The sequence below is a fragment of the Hypanus sabinus genome, chromosome 11, assembly GCF_030144855.1.
Source record: "Hypanus sabinus isolate sHypSab1 chromosome 11, sHypSab1.hap1, whole genome shotgun sequence".
In the NCBI taxonomy this organism is placed as follows: Eukaryota; Metazoa; Chordata; class Chondrichthyes; order Myliobatiformes; family Dasyatidae; genus Hypanus; species Hypanus sabinus.
In genome coordinates, this window is record NC_082716.1 from 5,624,813 (window position 1) to 5,652,610 (window position 27,798).

Consider the following 27,798-nt stretch of genomic DNA (forward strand, 5'->3'; position numbering starts at 1 on the left):
CAGTGAACACTGTACTGACAATCCAATCCCACTCAGTGAACACTGTACTGTCCATCCAATCACAGTCAGTGAACACTGTGCTGTCCATCCAATCACAGTCAGTGAGCTCAGTACTGGCCATCCGACCTCAGTCAGTGAACACTGTACTGACCATCCAATCACAGTCAGTGAACACTGTACTGTCCAGCTGATCACAGTCAGTGAGTTCGGTACTGTCCATCTAATCACAGTCAGTGAACACTGTACTGTCCATCCAATCACAGTCAGTGAACGCTGTACTGTCCATCGGATCACAGTCAGTGAACACAGTACTGCCAATCCAATCACAGTCAGTGAACACTGTACTGTCCATGCAATCACATTAGTGAACACTGTACTGTCCATCCAGTCACAGTCAGTGAGCTCGGTACTGTCCATCCAATCACAGTCAGTGAACACTGTACTGTCCATCCAATCAGTCAGTGAACACTGTACTGTCCATCCAATCACAGTCAGTGAACACTGTACCGTCCATTCGATCACAGTCAGTGAGTTCAGTACTGTTCATCCAATCTCAGTCAGTGAACGCTGTACTGTCCATCCAATCACAGTCTGAGAGCTCGGTAATGTCCATTCAATCACAGTCAGTGAACACTGTACTGTCCATCCAATCACAGTCAGTGAACATTGTACTGTCCATCCAATCACAGTCAGTGAACACTGTACCGTCCATTCGATCACAGTCAGTGAGCTCAGTACTGTTCATCCAATCACAGTCAGTGAACGCTGTACTGTCCACCCAATCACAGTCAGTGAACACTGTACTGTCCATCCGATCACAGTCAGTGAACTCTGTACTGTCCATCCGATAACAGTCAGTGAACGCTGTACAGTCCATCCAATCACAGTCAGTGAGCTTGGTGCTGTCCATCCGATCACAGTCAGAGAACACTGTACTGTCCATCCGAACCCAGTCAGTGAACACTGTACTGTCCATCCAATCACAGTCAGTGAACACTGTACTGTCCATCCAATCACAGTCAGTGAGCTCAGTACTGTGCAGCCGATCACAGTCAGTGAGCTCGGTGCTGTCCATGTGATCACAGTCAGAGAACACTATACTGTCCATCCAATTACAGTCAGTGAGCACAGTACTGTCCATCCAATCACAGTCAGTGAACACTGTACTGTCCATCCAATCAGTCAGTGAACACTGTACTGTCCATCCAATCACAGTCAGTGAACACTGTACCGTCCATTCGATCACAGTCAGTGAGTTCAGTACTGTTCATCCAATCTCAGTCAGTGAACGCTGTACTGTCCATCCAATCACAGTCTGAGAGCTCGGTAATGTCCATTCAATCACAGTCAGTGAACACTGTACTGTCCATCCAATCACAGTCAGTGAACATTGTACTGTCCATCCAATCACAGTCAGTGAACACTGTACCGTCCATTCGATCACAGTCAGTGAGCTCAGTACTGTTCATCCAATCACAGTCAGTGAACGCTGTACTGTCCACCCAATCACAGTCAGTGAACACTGTACTGTCCATCCGATCACAGTCAGTGAACTCTGTACTGTCCATCCGATAACAGTCAGTGAACGCTGTACAGTCCATCCAATCACAGTCAGTGAGCTTGGTGCTGTCCATCCGATCACAGTCAGAGAACACTGTACTGTCCATCCGAACCCAGTCAGTGAACACTGTACTGTCCATCCAATCACAGTCAGTGAACACTGTACTGTCCATCCAATCACAGTCAGTGAGCTCAGTACTGTGCAGCCGATCACAGTCAGTGAGCTCGGTGCTGTCCATGTGATCACAGTCAGAGAACACTATACTGTCCATCCAATTACAGTCAGTGAGCACAGTACTATTCATCCAATCACAGTCAGTGAACGCTGTACTGTCCATCCAATCACAGTCTGTGAGCTCGGTAATGTCCATTCAATCACAGTCAGTGAACACTGTACTGTCCACCCAATCACAGTCAGTAAACACTGTACTGTCCATCCGATCACAGTCAGTGAACTCTGTACAGTCCATCCAATCACAGTCAGTGAACACTGTACTGTCCATTTGATCACAATCAGAGAACACTGTACTGTCCATCCATTCACAGTCAGTGAGCTCGGTACTTTCCATCCAATCACAGTCAGTGAACATGGTACTGTCGATCAAATCACAGTCAGTGAGCTCAGTACTGTCCATCCAATCACAGTCAATGAACACTGTACTGTCCATCAGATCCCAGTCAGTGAACACTGTACTGACAATCCAATCCCACTCAGTGAACACTGTACTGTCCATCCAATCACAGTCAGTGAACACTGTGCTGTCCATCCAATCACAGTCAGTGAGCTCAGTACTGGCCATCCGATCTCAGTCAGTGAACACTGTACTGACCATCCAATCACAGTCAATGAACACTGTACTGTCCAGCTGATCACAGTCAGTGAGTTCGGTACGGTCCATCTAATCACAGTCAGTGAACACTGTACTGTCCATCCAATCACAGTCAGTGAACGCTGTACTGTCCATCGGATCACAGTCAGTGAACACTGTACTGCCAATCCAATCACAGTCAGTGAACACTGTACTGTCCATGCAATCACATTAGTGAACACTGTACTGTCCATCCAATCACAGTCAGTGAGCTCGGTACTGTCCATCCAATCACAGTCAGTGAACACTGTACTGTCCACCCAATTACAGTCAGTAAACAGTGTACTGTCCATCCGATCACAGTCAGTGAACTCTGTACAGTCCATCCAATCACAGTCAGTGAACACTGTACTGTCCATTTGATCACAATCAGAGAACACTGTACTGTCCATCCATTCACAGTCAGTGAGCTCGGTACTTTCCATCCAATCACAGTCAGTGAACATGGTACTCTCGATCAAATCACAGTCAGTGAGCTCAGTACTGTCCATCCAATCACAGTCAATGAACACTGTACTGTCCATCAGATCCCAGTCAGTGAACACTGTACTGACAATCCAATCCCACTCAGTGAACACTGTACTGTCCATCCAATCACAGTCAGTGAACACTGTGCTGTCCATCCAATCACAGTCAGTGAGCTCAGTACTGGCCATCCGATCTCAGTCAGTGAACACTGTACTGTCCATCCAATCACAGTCAGTGAACACTGTACTGTCCATCCAATCACAGTCAGTGAACGCTGTACTGTCCATCGGATCACAGTCAGTGAACACTGTACTGCCAATCCAATCACAGTCAGTGAACACTGTACTGTCCATGCAATCACATTAGTGAACACTGTACTGTCCATCCAATCACAGTCAGTGAGCTCGGTACTGTCCATCCAATCACAGTCAGTGAACACTGTACTGTCCATCCAATCAGTCAGTGAAAACTGTACTGTCCATCCAATCACAGTCAGTGAACACTGTACCGTCCATTCGATCACAGTCAGTGAGCTCAGTACTGTTCATCCAATCTCAGTCAGTGAACGCTGTACTGTCCATCCAATCACAGTCTGAGAGGTCGGTAATGTCCATTCAATCACAGTCAGTGAACACTGTACTGTCCATCCAATCACAGTCAGTGAACATTCTACTGTCCATCCAATCACAGTCAGTGAACACTGTACCGTACATTCGATCACAGTCAGTGAGCTCAGTACTGTTCATCCAATCACAGTCAGTGAACGCTGTACTGTCCACCCAATCACAGTCAGTGAACACTGTACTGTCCATCCGATCACAGTCAGTGAACTCTGTACTGTCCATCCGATAACAGTCAGTGAACGCTGTACAGTCCATCCAATCACAGTCAGTGAGCTTGGTGCTGTCCATCCGATCACAGTCAGAGAACACTGTACTGTCCATCCGAACCCAGTCAGTGAACACTGTACTGTCCATCCAATCACAGTCAGTGAACACTGTACTGTCCATCCAATCACAGTCAGTGAGCTCAGTACTGTGCAGCCGATCACAGTCAGTGAGCTCGGTGCTGTCCATGTGATCACAGTCAGAGAACACTATACTGTCCATCCAATTACAGTCAGTGAGCACAGTACTATTCATCCAATCACAGTCAGTGAACGCTGTACTGTCCATCCAATCACAGTCTGTGAGCTCGGTAATGTCCATTCAATCACAGTCAGTGAACACTGTACTGTCCACCCAATCACAGTCAGTAAACACTGTACTGTCCATCCGATCACAGTCAGTGAACTCTGTACAGTCCATCCAATCACAGTCAGTGAACACTGTACTGTCCATTTGATCACAATCAGAGAACACTGTACTGTCCATCCATTCACAGTCAGTGAGCTCGGTACTTTCCATCCAATCACAGTCAGTGAACATGGTACTGTCGATCAAATCACAGTCAGTGAGCTCAGTACTGTCCATCCAATCACAGTCAATGAACACTGTACTGTCCATCAGATCCCAGTCAGTGAACACTGTACTGACAATCCAATCCCACTCAGTGAACACTGTACTGTCCATCCAATCACAGTCAGTGAACACTGTGCTGTCCATCCAATCACAGTCAGTGAGCTCAGTACTGGCCATCCGATCTCAGTCAGTGAACACTGTACTGACCATCCAATCACAGTCAATGAACACTGTACTGTCCAGCTGATCACAGTCAGTGAGTTCGGTACGGTCCATCTAATCACAGTCAGTGAACACTGTACTGTCCATCCAATCACAGTCAGTGAACGCTGTCCTGTCCATCGGATCACAGTCAGTGAACACTGTACTGCCAATCCAATCACAGTCAGTGAACACTGTACTGTCCATGCAATCACATTAGTGAACACTGTACTGTCCATCCAATCACAGTCAGTGAGCTCGGTACTGTCCATCCAATCACAGTCAGTGAACACTGTACTGTCCACCCAATCACAGTCAGTAAACACTGTACTGTCCATCCGATCACAGTCAGTGAACTCTGTACAGTCCATCCAATCACAGTCAGTGAACACTGTACTGTCCATTTGATCACAATCAGAGAACACTGTACTGTCCATCCATTCACAGTCAGTGAGCTCGGTACTTTCCATCCAATCACAGTCAGTGAACATGGTACTGTCGATCAAATCACAGTCAGTGAGCTCAGTACTGTCCATCCAATCACAGTCAGTGAGCTCAGTACTGTCCATCCAATCACAGTCAGTGAACACTGTGCTGTCCATCCAATCACAGTCAGTGAGCTCAGTACTGGCCATCCGATCTCAGTCAGTGAACACTGTACTGACCATCCAATCACAGTCAATGAACACTGTACTGTCCAGCTGATCACAGTCAGTGAGTTCGGTACGGTCCATCTAATCACAGTCAGTGAACACTGTACTGTCCATCCAATCACAGTCAGTGAACGCTGTACTGTCCATCGGATCACAGTCAGTGAACACTGTACTGCCAATCCAATCACAGTCAGTGAACACTGTACTGTCCATGCAATCACATTAGTGAACACTGTACTGTCCATCCAATCACAGTCAGTGAGCTCGGTACTGTCCATCCAATCACAGTCAGTGAACACTGTACTGTCCATCCAATCAGTCAGTGAAAACTGTACTGTCCATCCAATCACAGTCAGTGAACACTGTACCGTCCATTCGATCACAGTCAGTGAGCTCAGTACTGTTCATCCAATCTCAGTCAGTGAACGCTGTACTGTCCATCCAATCACAGTCTGAGAGGTCGGTAATGTCCATTCAATCACAGTCAGTGAACACTGTACTGTCCATCCAATCACAGTCAGTGAACATTCTACTGTCCATCCAATCACAGTCAGTGAACACTGTACCGTACATTCGATCACAGTCAGTGAGCTCAGTACTGTTCATCCAATCACAGTCAGTGAACGCTGTACTGTCCACCCAATCACAGTCAGTGAACACTGTACTGTCCATCCGATCACAGTCAGTGAACTCTGTACTGTCCATCCGATAACAGTCAGTGAACGCTGTACAGTCCATCCAATCACAGTCAGTGAGCTTGGTGCTGTCCATCCGATCACAGTCAGAGAACACTGTACTGTCCATCCGAACCCAGTCAGTGAACACTGTACTGTCCATCCAATCACAGTCAGTGAACACTGTACTGTACATCAAATCACAGTCAGTGAGCTCAGTACTGTGCAGCCGATCACAGTCAGTGAGCTCGGTGCTGTCCATGCGATCACAGTCAGAGAACACTATACTGTCCATCCAATCACAGTCTGTGAGCTCGGTAATGTCCAGTCAATCACAGTCAGTGAACACTGTACTGTACACCCAATCACAGTCAGTGAACACTGTACTGTCCATCCGATCACAGTCAGTGAACTCTGTACTGTCCATCCGAAACCAGTCAGTGAACACTGTACTGTCCATCCAATCACAGTCAGTGAACATTGTACTGTCCATCCAATCACAGTCAGTGAGCTCAGTACTGTGCAGCCGATCACAGTCAGTGAGCTCGGTGCTGTCCATCCGATCACAGTCAGTGAACACTGTACTGTCCATCCAAACCCAGTCAGTGAACTCTGTACTCTCCATCTGATCACATTCAGTGAATGTTGTACTGTCCATCCAATCACAGTCAGTGAGCTCGGTGCTGTCCATCCGATCACAGTCAGAGAACACAGTACGGTCCATCCGAACCCAGTCAGTGAACACTGTACTGTCCATCCAATCACAGTCAGTGAACACTGTACTGTCCATTTGATCACAGTCAGGGAACACTGTACTGTCCATCCATTCACAGTCAGTGAGCTCGGTACTTTCCATCCAATCACAGTCAGTGAACATTGTACTGTCGATCAAATCACAGTCAGTGAGCTCAGTACTGTCCATCCAATCACAGTCAATGAACACTGTACTGTCCATCAGATCCCAGTCAGTGAACACTGTACTGACAATCCAATCCCACTCAGTGAACACTGTACTGTCCATACAATCACTGTCAGTGAACACTGTGCTGTCCATCCAATCACAGTCAGTGAGCTCAGTACTGGCCATCCGATCTCAGTCAGTGAACACTGTACTGACCATCCAATCACAGTCAGTGAACACTGTACTGTCCATCCAATCACAGTCAGTGAGTTCGGTACTGTCCATCTAATCACAGTCAGTGAACACTGTACTGTCCATCCAATCACAGTCAGTGAACGCTGTACTGTCCATCGGACCACAGTCAGTGAACACTGTACTGCCAATCCAATCACAGTCAGTGAACACTGTACTGTCCATGCAATCACATTAGTGAACACTGTACTGTCCATCCAATCACAGTCAGTGAACACTGAACTGTCCGTCCAATCAGTCAGTGAACACTGTACTGTCCATCCAATCACAGTCAGTGAACACTGTACCGTCCATTCGATCACAGTCAGTGAACGCTGTACTGTCCATCGGACCACAGTCAGTGAACACTGTACTGCCAATCCAATCACAGTCAGTGAACACTGTACTGTCCATGCAATCACATTAGTGAACACTGTACTGTCCATCCAATCACAGTCAGTGAGCTCGGTACTGTCCATCCAATCACAGTCAGTGAACACTGTACTGTCCATCCAATCAGTCAGTGAACAATGTACTGTCCATCCAATCACAGTCAGTGAACACTGTACCGTCCATTCGATCACAGTCAGTGAGCTCAGTACTGTTCATCCAATCTCAGTCAGTGAACGCTGTACTGTCCATCCAATCACAGTCTGAGAGGTCGGTAATGTCCATTCAATCACAGTCAGTGAACACTGTACTGTCCATTCAATCACAGTCAGTGAAAATTGTACTGGCCATCCAATCACAGTTAGTGAACACTGTACCGTCCATTCGATCACAGTCAGTGAGCTCAGTACTGTTCATCCAATCACAGTCAGTGAACGCTGTACTGTCGACCCAATCACAGTCAGTGAGATCGGTACTGTCCATCCAATCACAGTCAGTGAACACTGTACTGTCCATCCAATCACAGTCTGTGAGCTCGGTAATGTCCATTCAATCACAGTCAGTAAACACTGTACTGTCCACCCAATCACAGTCAGTCAACACTGTACTGTCCATCCGATCACAGTCAGTGAACTCTGTACTCTCCATCTGATCACAGTCAGCGAACACTGTACTCTCCATCCGATCACAGTCAGTGAACTCTGTACTCTCCATCTGATCACAGTCATAGAACACTGTACTGTCCACCCATTCACAGTCAGTGAGCTCGGTACTTTCCATTTGATCACAGTCAGTGAACATTGCACTGTCCATCAAATCACAGTCAGTGAGCTCAGTACTGTCCATCCATTCACAGTCAATGAGCACTGTACTGTCCATCAGATACCAGTCAGTGAACACTGTACTGTCCATCCAATCACAGTCAGTGAATACTGTACTGTCCATCCAAACACAGTCCGTGAGCTAGGTACTGTCCATCCGATAACAGTAAGTGAGCACTGTACGGTCCATCCGATCACAGTCAGTGAAAACAGTACTGTCCATACAATCCCAGTCAGTGAACACTTTACTGTCCATCCAATCACAGTCAGTGAACACTGTGCTGTACATCCAATCACAGTCAGTGAACACTGTACTGTCCATCCAATCACAGTCAGTGAACATTCTACTGTCCATCCAATCACAGTCAGTGAACACTGTACCGTCCATTCGATCACAGTCAGTGAGCTCAGTACTGTTCGTCCAATCACAGTCAGTGAACGCTGTACTGTCCACCCAATCACAGTCAGTGAACACTGTACTGTCCATCCGATCACAGTCAGTGAACTCTGTACTGTCATCCGATAACAGTCAGTGAACGCTGTACAGTCCATCCAATCACAGTCAGTGAGCTTGGTGCTGTCCATCCGATCACAGTCAGAGAACACTGTACTGTCCATCCGAACCCAGTCAGTGAACACTGTACTGTCCATCCAATCACAGTCAGTGAACACTGTACTGTCCATCCAATCACAGTCAGTGAGCTCAGTACTGTTCAGCCGATCACAGTCGGTGAGCTCGGTGCTGTCCATGTGATCACAGTCAGTGAACACTGTACTGTCCATCCAATCACAGTCTGTGAGCTCGGTAATGTCCATTAAATCACAGTCAGTGAACACTGTACTGTCCACCCAATCACAGTCAGTGAACACTGTACTGACAATCCGATCACAGTCAGTGAACTCTGTACTGTCCATCCGAACACAGTCAGTGAACACTGTACTGTCCATCCAATCACAGTCAGTGAACATTGTACTGTCCATCCAATCACAGTCAGTGAGCTCTGTACTGTGCAGCCGATCACAGTCAGTGAGCTCGGTGCTGTCCATCCGATCACAGTCAGTGAACACTGTACTGTCCATCCAAACCCAGTCAGTGAACTCTGTACTCTCCATCTGATCACATTCAGTGATCGCTGTACTGTCCATCCAATCACAGTCAGTGAGCTCGGTGCTGTCCATCCGATCACAGTCAGAGAACACAGTACGGTCCATCCGAACCCAGTCAGTGAACACTGTACTGTCCATCCAATCACAGTCAGTGAACACTATACTGTCCATTTGATCACAGTCAGGGAACACTGTACTGTCCATCCAATCACAGTCAGTGAACACTGTACTGTCCATCCAATCACAGTCAGTGAACACTGTACCGTCCATTCGATCACAGTCAGTGAGCTCAGTACTGTTCATCCAATCTCAGTCAGTGAACGCTGTACTGTCCATCCAATCACAGTCTGAGAGCTCGGTAATGTCCATTCAATCACAGTTTGTGAACACTGTACTGTCCATCCAATCACAGTCAGTGAACATTGTACTGGCCATCCAATCACAGTTAGTGAACACTGTACCGTCCATTCGATCACAGTCAGTGAGCTCAGTACTGTTCATCCAATCACAGTCAGTGAACGCTGTACTGTCGACCCAATCACAGTCAGTGAGATCGGTACTGTCCATCCAATCACAGTCAGTGAACACTGTACTGTCCATCCAATCACAGTCTGTGAGCTCGGTAATGTCCATTCAATCACAGTCAGTAAACACTGTACTGTCCACCCAATCACAGTCAGTCAACACTGTACTGTCCATCCGATCACAGTCAGTGAACTCTGTACTCTCCATCTGATCACAGTCAGCGAACACTGTACTGTCCACCCATTCACAGTCAGTGAGCTCGGTACTTTCCATTTGATCACAGTCAGTGAACATTGCACTGTCCATCAAATCACAGTCAGTGAGCTCAGTACTGTCCATCCATTCACAGTCAATGAGCACTGTACTGTCCATCAGATACCAGTCAGTGAACACTGTACTGTCCATCCAATCACAGTCAGTGAATACTGTACTGTCCATCCAAACACAGTCCGTGAGCTAGGTACTGTCCATCCGATAACAGTAAGTGAGCACTGTACTGTCCATCCGATCACAGTCAGTGAAAACAGTACTGTCCATACGATCCCAGTCAGTGAACACTGTACTGTCCATCCAATCACAGTCAGTGAACACTGTGCTGTACATCCAATCACAGTCAGTGAACACTGTACTGTCCATCCAATCACAGTCAGTGAACATTCTACTGTCCATCCAATCACAGTCAGTGAACACTGTACCGTCCATTCGATCACAGTCAGTGAGCTCAGTACTGTTCGTCCAATCACAGTCAGTGAACGCTGTACTGTCCACCCAATCACAGTCAGTGAACACTGTACTGTCCAACCGATCACAGTCAGTGAACTCTGTACTGTCCATCCGATAACAGTCAGTGAACGCTGTACAGTCCATCCAATCACAGTCAGTGAGCTTGGTGCTGTCCATCCGATCACAGTCAGAGAACACTGTACTGTCCATCCGAACCCAGTCAGTGAACACTGTACTGTCCATCCAATCACAGTCAGTGAACACTGTACTGTCCATCCAATCACAGTCAGTGAGCTCAGTACTGTGCAGCCGATCACAGTCAGTGAGCTCGGTGCTGTCCATGCGATCACAGTCAGAGAACACTATACTGTCCATCCAATTACAGTCAGTGAGCACAGTACTATTCATCCAATCACAGTCAGTGAACGCTGTACTGTCCATCCAATCACAGTCTGTGAGCTCGGTAATGTCCATTAAATCACAGTCAGTGAACACTGTACTGTCCACCCAATCACAGTCAGTGAACACTGTACTGTCAATCCGATCACAGTCAGTGAACTCTGTACTGTCCATCCGAACCCAGTCAGTGAACACTGTACTGTCCATCCAATCACAGTCAGTGAACATTGTACTGTCCATCCAATCACAGTCAGTGAGCTCAGTACTGTGCAGCCGATCACAGTCAGTGAGCTCGGTGCTGTCCATCCGATCACAGTCAGAGAACACTGTACTGTCCATCCAAACCCAGTCAGTGAACACTGTACTCTCCATCTGATCACATTCAGTGATCGCTGTACTGTCCATCCAATCACAGTCAGTGAGCTCTGTACTGTCCATCCAATCACAGTCAGTGAGCTCGGTGCTGTCCATCCGATCACTGTCAGAGAACACAGTACGGTCCATCCGAACCCAGTCAGTGAACACTGTACTGTCCATCCAATCACAGTCAGTGAACACTGTACTGTCCATTTGATCACAGTCAGGGAACACTGTACTGTCCATCCATTCACAGTCAGTGAGCTTGTACTTTCCATCCAATCACTGTCAGTGAACATTGTACTGTCCATCAGATCCCAGTCAGTGAACACTGTACTGACAATCCAATCCCACTCAGTGAACACTGTACTGTCCATCCAATCACTGTCAGTGAACACTGTGCTGTCCATCCAATCACAGACAGTGAGCTCAGTACTGGCCATCCGCTCTCAGTCAGTGAACACTGTACTGACCATCCAATCACAGTCAGTGAACACTGTACTGTCCAGCTGATCACAGTCAGTGAGTTCGGTACTGTCCATCTAATCACAGTCAGTGAACACTGTACTGTCCATCCAATCACAGTCAGTGAACGCTGTACTGTCCATCGGACCACAGTCAGTGAACACTGTACTGCCAATCCAATCACAGTCAGTGAACACTGTACTGTCCATGCAATCACATTAGTGAACACTGTACCGTCCATTCGATCACAGTCAGTGAGCTCAGTACTGTTCATCCAATCTCAGTCAGTGAACGCTGTACTGTCCATCCAATCACAGTCTGAGAGCTCGGTAATGTCCATTCAATCACAGTTTGTGAACACTGTACTGTCCATCCAATCACAGTCAGTGAACATTGTACTGGCCATCCAATCACAGTTAGTGAACACTGTACCGTCCATTCGATCACAGTCAGTGAGCTCAGTACTGTTCATCCAATCACAGTCAGTGAACGCTGTACTGTCGACCCAATCACAGTCAGTGAGATCGGTACTGTCCATCCAATCACAGTCAGTGAACACTGTACTGTCCATCCAATCACAGTCTGTGAGCTCGGTAATGTCCATTCAATCACAGTCAGTAAACACTGTACTGTCCACCCAATCACAGTCAGTCAACACTGTACTGTCCATCCGATCACAGTCAGTGAACTCTGTACTCTCCATCTGATCACAGTCAGCGAACACTGTACTGTCCACCCATTCACAGTCAGTGAGCTCGGTACTTTCCATTTGATCACAGTCAGTGAACATTGCACTGTCCATCAAATCACAGTCAGTGAGCTCAGTACTGTCCATCCATTCACAGTCAATGAGCACTGTACTGTCCATCAGATACCAGTCAGTGAACACTGTACTGTCCATCCAATCACAGTCAGTGAATACTGTACTGTCCATCCAAACACAGTCCGTGAGCTAGGTACTGTCCATCCGATAACAGTAAGTGAGCACTGTACTGTCCATCCGATCACAGTCAGTGAAAACAGTACTGTCCATACGATCCCAGTCAGTGAACACTGTACTGTCCATCCAATCACAGTCAGTGAACACTGTGCTGTACATCCAATCACAGTCAGTGAACACTGTACTGTCCATCCAATCACAGTCAGTGAACATTCTACTGTCCATCCAATCACAGTCAGTGAACACTGTACCGTCCATTCGATCACAGTCAGTGAGCTCAGTACTGTTCGTCCAATCACAGTCAGTGAACGCTGTACTGTCCACCCAATCACAGTCAGTGAACACTGTACTGTCCAACCGATCACAGTCAGTGAACTCTGTACTGTCCATCCGATAACAGTCAGTGAACGCTGTACAGTCCATCCAATCACAGTCAGTGAGCTTGGTGCTGTCCATCCGATCACAGTCAGAGAACACTGTACTGTCCATCCGAACCCAGTCAGTGAACACTGTACTGTCCATCCAATCACAGTCAGTGAACACTGTACTGTCCATCCAATCACAGTCAGTGAGCTCAGTACTGTGCAGCCGATCACAGTCAGTGAGCTCGGTGCTGTCCATGCGATCACAGTCAGAGAACACTATACTGTCCATCCAATTACAGTCAGTGAGCACAGTACTATTCATCCAATCACAGTCAGTGAACGCTGTACTGTCCATCCAATCACAGTCTGTGAGCTCGGTAATGTCCATTAAATCACAGTCAGTGAACACTGTACTGTCCACCCAATCACAGTCAGTGAACACTGTACTGTCAATCCGATCACAGTCAGTGAACTCTGTACTGTCCATCCGAACCCAGTCAGTGAACACTGTACTGTCCATCCAATCACAGTCAGTGAACATTGTACTGTCCATCCAATCACAGTCAGTGAGCTCAGTACTGTGCAGCCGATCACAGTCAGTGAGCTCGGTGCTGTCCATCCGATCACAGTCAGAGAACACTGTACTGTCCATCCAAACCCAGTCAGTGAACACTGTACTCTCCATCTGATCACATTCAGTGATCGCTGTACTGTCCATCCAATCACAGTCAGTGAGCTCTGTACTGTCCATCCAATCACAGTCAGTGAGCTCGGTGCTGTCCATCCGATCACTGTCAGAGAACACAGTACGGTCCATCCGAACCCAGTCAGTGAACACTGTACTGTCCATCCAATCACAGTCAGTGAACACTGTACTGTCCATTTGATCACAGTCAGGGAACACTGTACTGTCCATCCATTCACAGTCAGTGAGCTTGTACTTTCCATCCAATCACTGTCAGTGAACATTGTACTGTCCATCAGATCCCAGTCAGTGAACACTGTACTGACAATCCAATCCCACTCAGTGAACACTGTACTGTCCATCCAATCACTGTCAGTGAACACTGTGCTGTCCATCCAATCACAGTCAGTGAGCTCAGTACTGGCCATCCGCTCTCAGTCAGTGAACACTGTACTGACCATCCAATCACAGTCAGTGAACACTGTACTGTCCAGCTGATCACAGTCAGTGAGTTCGGTACTGTCCATCTAATCACAGTCAGTGAACACTGTACTGTCCATCCAATCACAGTCAGTGAACGCTGTACTGTCCATCGGACCACAGTCAGTGAACACTGTACTGCCAATCCAATCACAGTCAGTGAACACTGTACTGTCCATGCAATCACATTAGTGAACACTGTACTGTCCATCCAATCACAGTCAGTGACCTCGGTACTGTCCATCCAATCACAGTCAGTGAACACTGTACTGTCCATCCAATCAGTCAGTGAACACTGTACTGTCCATCCAATCACAGTCAGTGAACACTGTACCGTCCATTCGATCACAGTCAGTGAGCTCAGTACTGTTCATCCAATCTCAGTCAGTGAACGCTGTACTGTCCATCCAATCACAGTCAGTGAACTCTGTACTGTCCATCCGAACCCAGTCAGTGAACACTGTACTGTCCATCCAATCACAGTCAGTGAACATTGTACTGTCCATCCAATCACAGTCAGTGAGCTCAGTACTGTGCAGCCGATCACAGTCAGTGAGCTCGGTGCTGTCCATCCAAACCCAGTCAGTGAACTCTGTACTCTCCATCTGATCACATTCAGTGAATGTTGTACTGTCCATCCAATCACAGTCAGTGAGCTCGGTGCTGTCCATCCGATCACAGTCAGAGAACACAGTACGGTCCATCAGATCCCAGTCCGTGAACACTGTACTGTCCATCCAATCACAGTCAGTGAACATTGTACTGTCCATCCAATCACAGTCAGTGAGCTCGGTGCTGTCCATCCGATCACAGTCAGAGAACACAGTACGGTCCATCAGATCCCAGTCCGTGAACACTGTACTGTCCATCCAATCACAGTCAGTGAACACTGTACTGTCCATCCAATCACAGTCAGTGAACACTGTACTGTCCATTTGATCACAGTCAGGGAACACTGTACTGTCCATCCATTCACAGTCAGTGAGCTTGTACTTTCCATCCAATCACTGTCAGTGAACATTGTACTGTCGATCAAATCACAGTCAGTGAGCTCAGTACTGTCCATCCAATCACAGTCAATGAACACTGTACTGTCCATCAGATCCCAGTCAGTGAACACTGTACTGACAATCCAATCCCACTCAGTGAACACTGTACTGTCCATCCAATCACTGTCAGTGAACACTGTGCTGTCCATCCAATCACAGTCAGTGAGCTCAGTACTGGCCATCCGATCTCAGTCAGTGAACACTGTACTGACCATCCAATCACAGTCAGTGAACACTGTACTGTCCAGCTGATCACAGTCAGTGAGTTCGGTACTGTCCATCTAATCACAGTCAGTGAACACTGTACTGTCCATCCAATCACAGTCAGTGAACGCTGTACTGTCCATCGGACCACAGTCAGTGAACACTATACTGCCAATCCAATCACAGTCAGTGAACACTGTACTGTCCATGCAATCACATTAGTGAACACTGTACTGTCCATCCAATCACAGTCAGTGAGCTCGGTACTGTCCATCCAATCACAGTCAGTGAACACTGTACTGTCCATCCAATCAGTCAGTGAACACTGTACTGTCCATCCAATCACAGTCAGTGAACACTGTACCGTCCATTCGATCACAGTCAGTGAGCTCAGTACTGTTCATCCAATCTCAGTCAGTGAACGCTGTACTGTCCATCCAATCACAGTCTGAGAGCTCGGTAATTTCCATTCAATCACAGTCAGTGAACACTGTACTGTCCATCCAATCACAGTCAGTGAACATTGTACTGTCCATCCAATCACAGTTAGTGAACACTGTACCGTCCATTCGATCCCAGTCAGTGAGCTCAGTACTGTTCATCCAATCACAGTCAGTGAACGCTGTACTGTCCACCCAATCACAGTCAGTGAGATCGGTACTGTCCATCCAATCACAGTCAGTGAACACTGTACTGTCCACCCAATCACAGTCAGTCAACACTGTACTGTCCATCCGATCACAGTCAGTGAACTCTGTATTCTCCATCTGATCACAGTCAGTGAACACTGTACTGTCCACCCATTCACATTCAGTGAGCTCGGTACTTTCCATTTGATCACAGTCAGTGAACATTGCACTGTCCATCAAATCACAGTCAGTGAGCTCAGTACTGTCCATCCATTCACAGTCAATGAGCACTGTACTGTCCATCAGATCCCAGTCAGTGAACACTGTACTGTCCATCCAATCACAGTCAGTGAATACTGTACTGTCCATCCAAACACAGTCCGTGAGCTAGGTACTGTCCATCCGATAACAGTAAGTGAGCACTGTACTGGCCATCCGATCTCAGTCAGTGAACACTGTACTGACCATCCAATCACAGTCAGTGAACACTGTACTGTCCAGCTGATCACAGTCAGTGAGTTCGGTGCTGTCCATCTAATCACAGTCAGAGAACACTGTACTGTCCATCCAATCACAGTCAGTGAACGCTGTACTGTCCAACGGATCACAGTCAGTGAACACTGTACTGCCAATCCAATCACAGTCAGTGAACACTGTACTGTCCATGCAATCACATTAGTGAACACTGTACTGTCCATCCAATCACAGTCAGTGAACACTGTACTGTCCATCTAATCACAGTCAGTGAACACTGTGCTGTCCATCCAATCACAGTCAGTGAGCTCAGTACTGGCCATCCGATCTCAGTCAGTGAACACTGTACTGACCATCCAATCACAGTCAGTGAACCCTGTACTCTCCAGCTGATCACAGTCAGTGAGTTCGGTACTGTCCATCTAATCACAGTCAGTGAACACTGTATTGCCAATCCAATCACAGTCAGTGAACACTGTACTGTCCATGCAATCACATTAGTGAACACTGTACTGTCCATCCAATCACAGTCAGTGAGCTCGGTACTGTCCATCCAATCACAGTCAGTGAACACTGAACTGTCCATCCAATCAGTCAGTGAACACTGTACTGTCCATCCAATCACAGTCAGTGAACATTGTACTGTCCATCCAATCACAGTCAGTGAGCTCGGTGCTGTCCATCCGATCACAGTCAGAGAACACAGTACGGTCCATCAGATCCCAGTCCGTGAACACTGTACTGTCCATCCAATCACAGTCAGTGAACCCTGTACTCTCCAGCTGATCACAGTCAGTGAGTTCGGTACTGTCCATCTAATCACAGTCAGTGAACACTGTATTGCCAATCCAATCACAGTCAGTGAACACTGTACTGTCCATGCAATCACATTAGTGAACACTGTACTGTCCATCCAATCACAGTCAGTGAGCTCGGTACTGTCCATCCAATCACAGTCAGTGAACACTGAACTGTCCATCCAATCAGTCAGTGAACACTGTACTGTCCATCCAATCACAGTCAGTGAACATTGTACTGTCCATCCAATCACAGTCAGTGAGCTCGGTGCTGTCCATCCGATCACAGTCAGAGAACACAGTACGGTCCATCAGATCCCAGTCCGTGAACACTGTACTGTCCATCCAATCACAGTCAGTGAACACTGTACTGTCCATCCAATCACAGTCAGTGAACACTGTACTGTCCATTTGATCACAGTCAGGGAACACTGTACTGTCCATCCATTCACAGTCAGTGAGCTTGTACTTTCCATCCAATCACTGTCAGTGAACATTGTACTGTCGATCAAATCACAGTCAGTGAGCTCAGTACTGTCCATCCAATCACAGTCAATGAACACTGTACTGTCCATCAGATCCCAGTCAGTGAACACTGTACTGACAATCCAATCCCACTCAGTGAACACTGTACTGTCCATCCAATCACTGTCAGTGAACACTGTGCTGTCCATCCAATCACAGTCAGTGAGCTCAGTACTGGCCATCCGATCTCAGTCAGTGAACACTGTACTGACCATCCAATCACAGTCAGTGAACACTGTACTGTCCAGCTGATCACAGTCAGTGAGTTCGGTACTGTCCATCTAATCACAGTCAGTGAACACTGTACTGTCCATCCAATCACAGTCAGTGAACGCTGTACTGTCCATCGGACCACAGTCAGTGAACACTGTACTGCCAATCCAATCACAGTCAGTGAACACTGTACTGTCCATGCAATCACATTAGTGAACACTGTACTGTCCATCCAATCACAGTCAGTGAGCTCGGTACTGTCCATCCAATCACAGTCAGTGAACACTGTACTGTCCATCCAATCAGTCAGTGAACACTGTACTGTCCATCCAATCACAGTCAGTGAACACTGTACCGTCCATTCGATCACAGTCAGTGAGCTCAGTACTGTTCATCCAATCTCAGTCAGTGAACGCTGTACTGTCCATCCAATCACAGTCTGAGAGCTCGGTAATTTCCATTCAATCACAGTCAGTGAACACTGTACTGTCCATCCAATCACAGTCAGTGAACATTGTACTGTCCATCCAATCACAGTTAGTGAACACTGTACCGTCCATTCGATCCCAGTCAGTGAGCTCAGTACTGTTCATCCAATCACAGTCAGTGAACGCTGTACTGTCCACCCAATCACAGTCAGTGAGATCGGTACTGTCCATCCAATCACAGTCAGTGAACACTGTACTGTCCACCCAATCACAGTCAGTCAACACTGTACTGTCCATCCGATCACAGTCAGTGAACTCTGTATTCTCCATCTGATCACAGTCAGTGAACACTGTACTGTCCACCCATTCACATTCAGTGAGCTCGGTACTTTCCATTTGATCACAGTCAGTGAACATTGCACTGTCCATCAAATCACAGTCAGTGAGCTCAGTACTGTCCATCCATTCACAGTCAATGAGCACTGTACTGTCCATCAGATCCCAGTCAGTGAACACTGTACTGTCCATCCAATCACAGTCAGTGAATACTGTACTGTCCATCCAAACACAGTCCGTGAGCTAGGTACTGTCCATCCGATAACAGTAAGTGAGCACTGTACTGGCCATCCGATCTCAGTCAGTGAACACTGTACTGACCATCCAATCACAGTCAGTGAACACTGTACTGTCCAGCTGATCACAGTCAGTGAGTTCGGTGCTGTCCATCTAATCACAGTCAGAGAACACTGTACTGTCCATCCAATCACAGTCAGTGAACGCTGTACTGTCCAACGGATCACAGTCAGTGAACACTGTACTGCCAATCCAATCACAGTCAGTGAACACTGTACTGTCCATGCAATCACATTAGTGAACACTGTACTGTCCATCCAATCACAGTCAGTGAACACTGTACTGTCCATCTAATCACAGTCAGTGAACACTGTGCTGTCCATCCAATCACAGTCAGTGAGCTCAGTACTGGCCATCCGATCTCAGTCAGTGAACACTGTACTGACCATCCAATCACAGTCAGTGAACCCTGTACTCTCCAGCTGATCACAGTCAGTGAGTTCGGTACTGTCCATCTAATCACAGTCAGTGAACACTGTATTGCCAATCCAATCACAGTCAGTGAACACTGTACTGTCCATGCAATCACATTAGTGAACACTGTACTGTCCATCCAATCACAGTCAGTGAGCTCGGTACTGTCCATCCAATCACAGTCAGTGAACACTGAACTGTCCATCCAATCAGTCAGTGAACACTGTACTGTCCATCCAATCACAGTCAGTGAACACTGTACCGTCCATTCGATCACAGTCAGTGAGCTCAGAACTGTTCATCCAATCTCAGTCAGTGAATGCTGTACTGTCCATCCAATCACAGTCTGAGAGCTCGGTAATGTCCATTCAATCACAGTCAGTGAACACTGTACTGTCCATCCAATCACAGTCAGTGAACATTGTAGTGTCGATCAAATCACAGTCAGTGAGCTCAGTACTGTCCATCCAATCACAGTCAATGAACACTGTACTGTCCATCAGATCCCAGTCAGTGAACACTGTACTGACAATCCAATCCCACTCAGTGAACACTGTACTGTCCATCCAATCACTGTCAGTGAACACTGTGCTGTCCATCCAATCACAGTCAGTGAGCTCAGTACTGGCCATCCGATCTCAGTCAGTGAACACTGTACTGACCATCCAATCACAGTCAGTGAACACTGTACTGTCCAGCTGATCACAGTCAGTGAGTTCGGTACTGTCCATCTAATCACAGTCAGTGAACACTGTACTGTCCATCCAATCACAGTCAGTGAACGCTGTACTGTCCATCGGACCACAGTCAGTGAACACTGTACTGCCAATCCAATCACAGTCAGTGAACACTGTACTGTCCATGCAATCACATTAGTGAACACTGTACTGTCCATCCAATCACAGTCAGTGAGCTCGGTACTGTCCATCCAATCACAGTCAGTGAACACTGTACTGTCCATCCAATCAGTCAGTGAACACTGTACTGTCCATCCAATCACAGTCAGTGAACACTGTACCGTCCATTCGATCACAGTCAGTGAGCTCAGTACTGTTCATCCAATCTCAGTCAGTGAACGCTGTACTGTCCATCCAATCACAGTCTGAGAGCTCGGTAATTTCCATTCAATCACAGTCAGTGAACACTGTACTGTCCATCCAATCACAGTCAGTGAACATTGTACTGTCCATCCAATCACAGTTAGTGAACACTGTACCGTCCATTCGATCCCAGTCAGTGAGCTCAGTACTGTTCATCCAATCACAGTCAGTGAACGCTGTACTGTCCACCCAATAACAGTCAGTGAGATCGGTACTGTCCATCCAATCACAGTCAGTGAACACTGTACTGTCCACCCAATCACAGTCAGTCAACACTGTACTGTCCATCCGATCACAGTCAGTGAACTCTGTATTCTCCATCTGATCACAGTCAGTGAACACTGTACTGTCCACCCATTCACATTCAGTGAGCTCGGTACTTTCCATTTGATCACAGTCAGTGAACATTGCACTGTCCATCAAATCACAGTCAGTGAGCTCAGTACTGTCCATCCATTCACAGTCAATGAGCACTGTACTGTCCATCAGATCCCAGTCAGTGAACACTGTACTGTCCATCCAATCACAGTCAGTGAATACTGTACTGTCCATCCAAACACAGTCCGTGAGCTAGGTACTGTCCATCCGATAACAGTAAGTGAGCACTGTACTGGCCATCCGATCTCAGTCAGTGAACACTGTACTGACCATCCAATCACAGTCAGTGAACACTGTACTGTCCAGCTGATCACAGTCAGTGAGTTCGGTGCTGTCCATCTAATCACAGTCAGAGAACACTGTACTGTCCATCCAATCACAGTCAGTGAACGCTGTACTGTCCAACGGATCACAGTCAGTGAACACTGTACTGCCAATCCAATCACAGTCAGTGAACACTGTACTGTCCATGCAATCACATTAGTGAACACTGTACTGTCCATCCAATCACAGTCAGTGAACACTGTACTGTCCATCTAATCACAGTCAGTGAACACTGTGCTGTCCATCCAATCACAGTCAGTGAGCTCAGTACTGGCCATCCGATCTCAGTCAGTGAACACTGTACTGACCATCCAATCACAGTCAGTGAACCCTGTACTCTCCAGCTGATCACAGTCAGTGAGTTCGGTACTGTCCATCTAATCACAGTCAGTGAACACTGTATTGCCAATCCAATCACAGTCAGTGAACACTGTACTGTCCATGCAATCACATTAGTGAACACTGTACTGTCCATCCAATCACAGTCAGTGAGCTCGGTACTGTCCATCCAATCACAGTCAGTGAACACTGAACTGTCCATCCAATCAGTCAGTAAACACTGTACTGTCCATCCAATCACAGTCAGTGAACACTGTACCGTCCATTCGATCACAGTCAGTGAGCTCAGTACTGTTCATCCAATCTCAGTCAGTGAATGCTGTACTGTCCATCCAATCACAGTCTGAGAGCTCGGTAATGTCCATTCAATCACAGTCAGTGAACACTGTACTGTCCATCCAATCACAGTCAGTGAACATTGTACTGTCCATCCGATCACAGTTAGTGAACACTGTACCGTCCATTCGATCACAGTCAGTGAGCTCAGTACTGTTCATCCAATCACAGTCAGTGAACGCTGTACTGTCCACCCAATCACAGTCAGTGAACACTGTACTGTCCATCCGATCACAGTCAGTGAACTCTGTACTGTCCATCCGATAACAGTCAGTGAACGCTGTACAGTCCATCCAATCACAGTCAGTGAGCTCGGTGCTGTCCATCTGATCACAGTCAGAGAACACTGTACTATCCATCCGAACCCATTCAGTGAACACTGTACTGTCCATCCAATCACAGTCAGTGAACACTGTACTGTCCATACGTTCACAGACAGTGAAAACTGTACTGTCCAACAGATCACAGTCTGTGTGCTCGGTACTGTCCATCCGATAACAGTAAGTGACCACTGTAATGTCCATCCGATCACTGTCAATGTACGCTGTACTGTCCATCCAATCACAGTCAGTGAACACTGTACTGTCCATCCAATCACAGTCAGTGAGATCGGTACTGTCCATCCAATCACAGTCAGTGAACACTGTACTGTCCATCCAATCACAGTCTGTGAGCTCGGTAATGTCCATTCAATCACAGTCAGGGAACACTGTACTGTCCACCCAATCACAGTCAGTCAACACTGTACTGTCCATCCGATCACAGTCAGTGAACTCTGTACTCTCCATCTGATCACAGTCAGTGAACACTGTACTGTCCACCCATTCACAGTCAGTGAGCTCGGTACTTTCCATTTGATCACAGTCAGTGAACATTGCACTGTCCATCAAATCACAGTCAGTGAGCTCAGTACTGTCCATCCAATCACAGTCAATGAGCACTATACTGTCCATCAGATCCCAGTCAGTGAACACTGTACTGTCCATCCAATCACAGTCAGTGAACACTGTACTGTCCATCCAAACACAGTCAGTGAGCTAGGTACTGTCCATCCGATAACAGTATGTGAGCACTGTACTGTCCATCCGATCACAGTCAGTGAAAACAGTACTGTCCATACGATCCCAGTCAGTGAACACTGTACTGTCCATCCAATCACAGTCAGTGAACACTGTGCTGTCCATCCAATCACAGTCAGTGAGCTCAGTACTGGCCATCCGATCTCAGTCAGTGAACACTGTACTGACCATCCAATCACAGTCAGTCAACACTGTACTGTCCATCCGATCACAGTCAGTGAACTCTGTACTCTCCATCTGATCACAGTCAGTGAACACTGTACTGTCCACCCATTCACAGTCAGTGAGCTCGGTACTTTCCATTTGATCACAGTCAGTGAACATTGCACTGTCCATCAAATCACAGTCAGTGAGCTCAGTACTGTCCATCCAATCACAGTCAATGAGCACTGTACTGTCCATCAGATCCCAGTCAGTGAACACTGTACTGTCCATCCAATCACAGTCAGTGAACACTGTACTGTCCATCCAAACACAGTCAGTGAGCTAGGTACTGTCCATCCGATAACAGTATGTGAGCACTGTACCGTCCATCCGATCACAGTCAGTGAAAACAGTACTGTCCATACGATCCCAGTCAGTGAACACTGTACTGTCCATCCAATCACAGTCAGTGAACACTGTGCTGTCCATCCAATCACAGTCAGTGAGCTCAGTACTGGCCATCCGATCTCAGTCAGTGAACACTGTACTGACCATCCAATCACAGTCAGTGAACACTGTACAGTCCAGCTGATCACAGTCAGTGAGTTCGGTACTGTCCATCTAATCGCAGTCAGTGAACACTGTACTGTCCATCCAATCACAGTCAGTGAACGCTGTACTGTCCATCGGATCACAGGCAGTGAACACTGGACTGCCAATCCAATCACAGTCAGTGAACACTGTACTCTCCATGCAATCACAGTCAGTGAACACTGTACTGTCCATCCAATCAGTCAGTGAACACTGTACTGTCCATTTGATCACAGTCAGTGAACACTGTACTGTCCATTTCATCACAGTCAGAGAACACTGTACTGTCCATTTGATCACAGTCAGTGAACACTGTACTGTCCATTTGATCACCGTCTGTGAACACTGTACTGCCCATTCGATCATAGTCAACGAACACTGTACTGTCCATTTGATCACAGTCAGAGAACACTGTACTGTCCATCCATTCACAGTCAGTGAGCTCGGTACTTTCCATCCGATCACAGTCAGTGAACATTTTACTGTCTATCAAATCACAGTCAGTGAGCTCAGTACTGTCCATCCAATCACAGTCAATGAACACTGTACGGCGCATCAGATCCCAGTCAGTGAACACTGTACTGTCCATCCAATCACAGTCAGTGAACAATGTACCGTTCATCGAATCAGTCAGTGAACGCTGCACTGTCCATCCAATCACAGTCTGTGAGCTCGGTAATATCCATCCAATCACAGTCAGTGAACACTTTACTGTCCACCAAATCACAGTCAGTGAACACTGTACTGTCCACCCAATCACAGTCAGTGAACACTGTACTGTCCATCCGATCACAGTCAGTGAACGCTGCACTGTCCATCCAATCACAGTCTGTGAGCTCGTTAATGTCCATTCAATCACAGTCAGTGAACACTGTACTGTCCACCCAATCACATCAGTGAACACTGTACTGTCCATTTGATCACAGTCAGAGAACACTGTACTGTCCATTTGATCACAGTCAGTGAACACTGTACTGTCCATCCAATCAGTCAGTGAACACTGTACTGTCCATTTGATCACAGTCAGTGAACACTGTACTGTCCATTTGATCACCGTCTGTGAACACTGTACTGCCCATTCGATCATAGTCAACGAACACTGTACTGTCCATTTGATCACAGTCAGAGAACACTGTACTGTCCATCCATTCACAGTCAGTGAGCTCGGTACTTTCCATCCGATCACAGTCAGTGAACATTTTACTGTCTATCAAATCACAGTCAGTGAGCTCAGTACTGTCCATCCAATCACAGTCAATGAACACTGTACGGCGCATCAGATCCCAGTCAGTGAACACTGTACTGTCCGTCCAATCACAGTCAGTGAACAATGTACCGTTCATCGAATCAGTCAGTGAACGCTGCACTGTCCATCCAATCACAGTCTGTGAGCTCGGTAATATCCATCCAATCACAGTCAGTGAACACTTTACTGTCCACCAAATCACAGTCAGTGAACACTGTACTGTCCACCCAATCACAGTCAGTGAACACTGTACTGTCCATCCGATCACAGTCAGTGAACGCTGCGCTGTCCATCCAATCACAGTCTGTGAGCTCGTTAATGTCCATTCAATCACAGTCAGTGAACACTGTACTGTCCACCCAATCACATCAGTGAACACTGTACTGTCCATCCGAACCCAGTCAGTGAACACTGTACTGTCCATCCGATCGCAGTCAGTGAACGCTGTACAGTCTATCCAATCACAGTCAGTGAGCTCGGTGCTGTCCATCTGATCACAGTCAGAGAACACTGTACTGTCCATCCGAACCCAGTCAGTGAACACTGTACTGTCCATGCAATCACATTAGTGAACACTGTACTGTCCATCCAATCACAGTCAGTGAACATTGTACTGTCCATCCAATCACAGTCAGTGAACACTGTACCGTCCATTCGATCACAGTCAGTGAGCTCAGTACTGTTCATCCAATCACAGTCAGTGAACGCTGTACTGTCCACCCAATCACAGTCAGTGAACACTGTACTGTCCATCCGATCACAGTCAGTGAACTCTGTACTGTCCATACGATAACAGTCAGTGAACGCTGTACAGTCCATCCAATCACAGTCAGTGAGCTTGGTGCTGTCCATCCGATCACAGTCAGAGAACACTGTACTGTCCATCCGAACCCAGTCAGTGAACACTGTACTGTCCATCCAATCACAGTCAGTGAACACTGTACTGTCCATTTCATCACAGTCAGAGAACACTGTACTGTCCATTTGATCAGAGTCAGTGTACACTGTACTGTACATCCAATCAGTCAGTGAACACTGTACTGTCCATTTGATCACAGTCAGTGAACACTGTACTGTCCATTTGATCACAGTCTGTGAACACTGTACTGCCCATCCGATCATAGTCAACGAACACTGTACTGTCCATTTGATCACAGTCATAGAACACTGTACTGTCCATCCATTCACAGTCAGTGAGCTCGGTACTTTCCATCCGATCACAGTTAGTGAACATTGTACTGTCCATCAAATCACAGTCAGTGAGCTCAGTACTGTCCATCCAATCACAGTCAATGAACACTGTACTGCCCATCAGATCCCAGTCAGTGAACACTGTACTGTCCATCCAATCACACTCAGTGAACAATGTACCGTTCATCCAATCAGTCAGTGAACGCTGCACTGTCCATCCAATCACAGTCTGTGAGCTCGGTAATATCCATCCAATCACAGTCAGTGAACACTTTACTGTCCACCAAATCACAGTCAGTGAACACTGTACTGTCCATCCAATCACAGTCAGTGAGCTCGGTACTGTCCATCCAATCACAGTCAGTGAACACTGTACCGTCCATTCGATCACAGTCAGTGAGCTCAGTTCTGTTCATCCAATCACAGTCAGTGAACGCTGTACTGTCCATCCAATCACAGTCTGTGAGGTCGGTAATGTCCATTCAATCACAGTCAGTGAACACTGTACTGTCCACCCAATCACAGTCAGTGAACACTGTACTGTCCATCCGATCACAGTCAGTGAACGCTGCACTGTCCATCCAATCACAGTCTGTGAGCTCGTTAATGTCCATTCAATCACAGTCAGTGAACACTGTACTGTCCACCCAATCACATCAGTGAACACTGTACTGTCCATCCGAACCCAGTCAGTGAACACTGTACTGTCCATCCGATCGCAGTCAGTGAACGCTGTACAGTCTATCCAATCACAGTCAGTGAGCTCGGTGCTGTCCATCTGATCACAGTCAGAGAACACTGTACTGTCCATCCGAACCCAGTCAGTGAACACTGTACTGTCCATGCAATCACATTAGTGAACACTGTACTGTCCATCCAATCACAGTCAGTGAACATTGTACTGTCCATCCAATCACAGTCAGTGAACACTGTACCGTCCATTCGATCACAGTCAGTGAGCTCAGTACTGTTCATCCAATCACAGTCACTTAACGCTGTACTGTCCACCCAATCACAGTCAGTGAACACTGTACTGTCCATCCGATCACAGTCAGTGAACTCTGTACTGTCCATACGATAACAGTCAGTGAACGCTGTACAGTCCATCCAATCACAGTCAGTGAGCTTGGTGCTGTCCATCCAATCACAGTCAGAGAACACTGTACTGTCCATCCGAACCCAGTCAGTGAACACTGTACTGTCCATCCAATCACAGTCAGTGAACACTGTACTGTCCATTTCATCACAGTCAGAGAACACTGTACTGTCCATTTGATCAGAGTCAGTGTACACTGTACTGTACATCCAATCAGTCAGTGAACACTGTACTGTCCATTTGATCACAGTCAGTGAACACTGAACTGTCCATTTGATCACAGTCTGTGAACACTGTACTGCCCATCCGATCATAGTCAACGAACACTGTACTG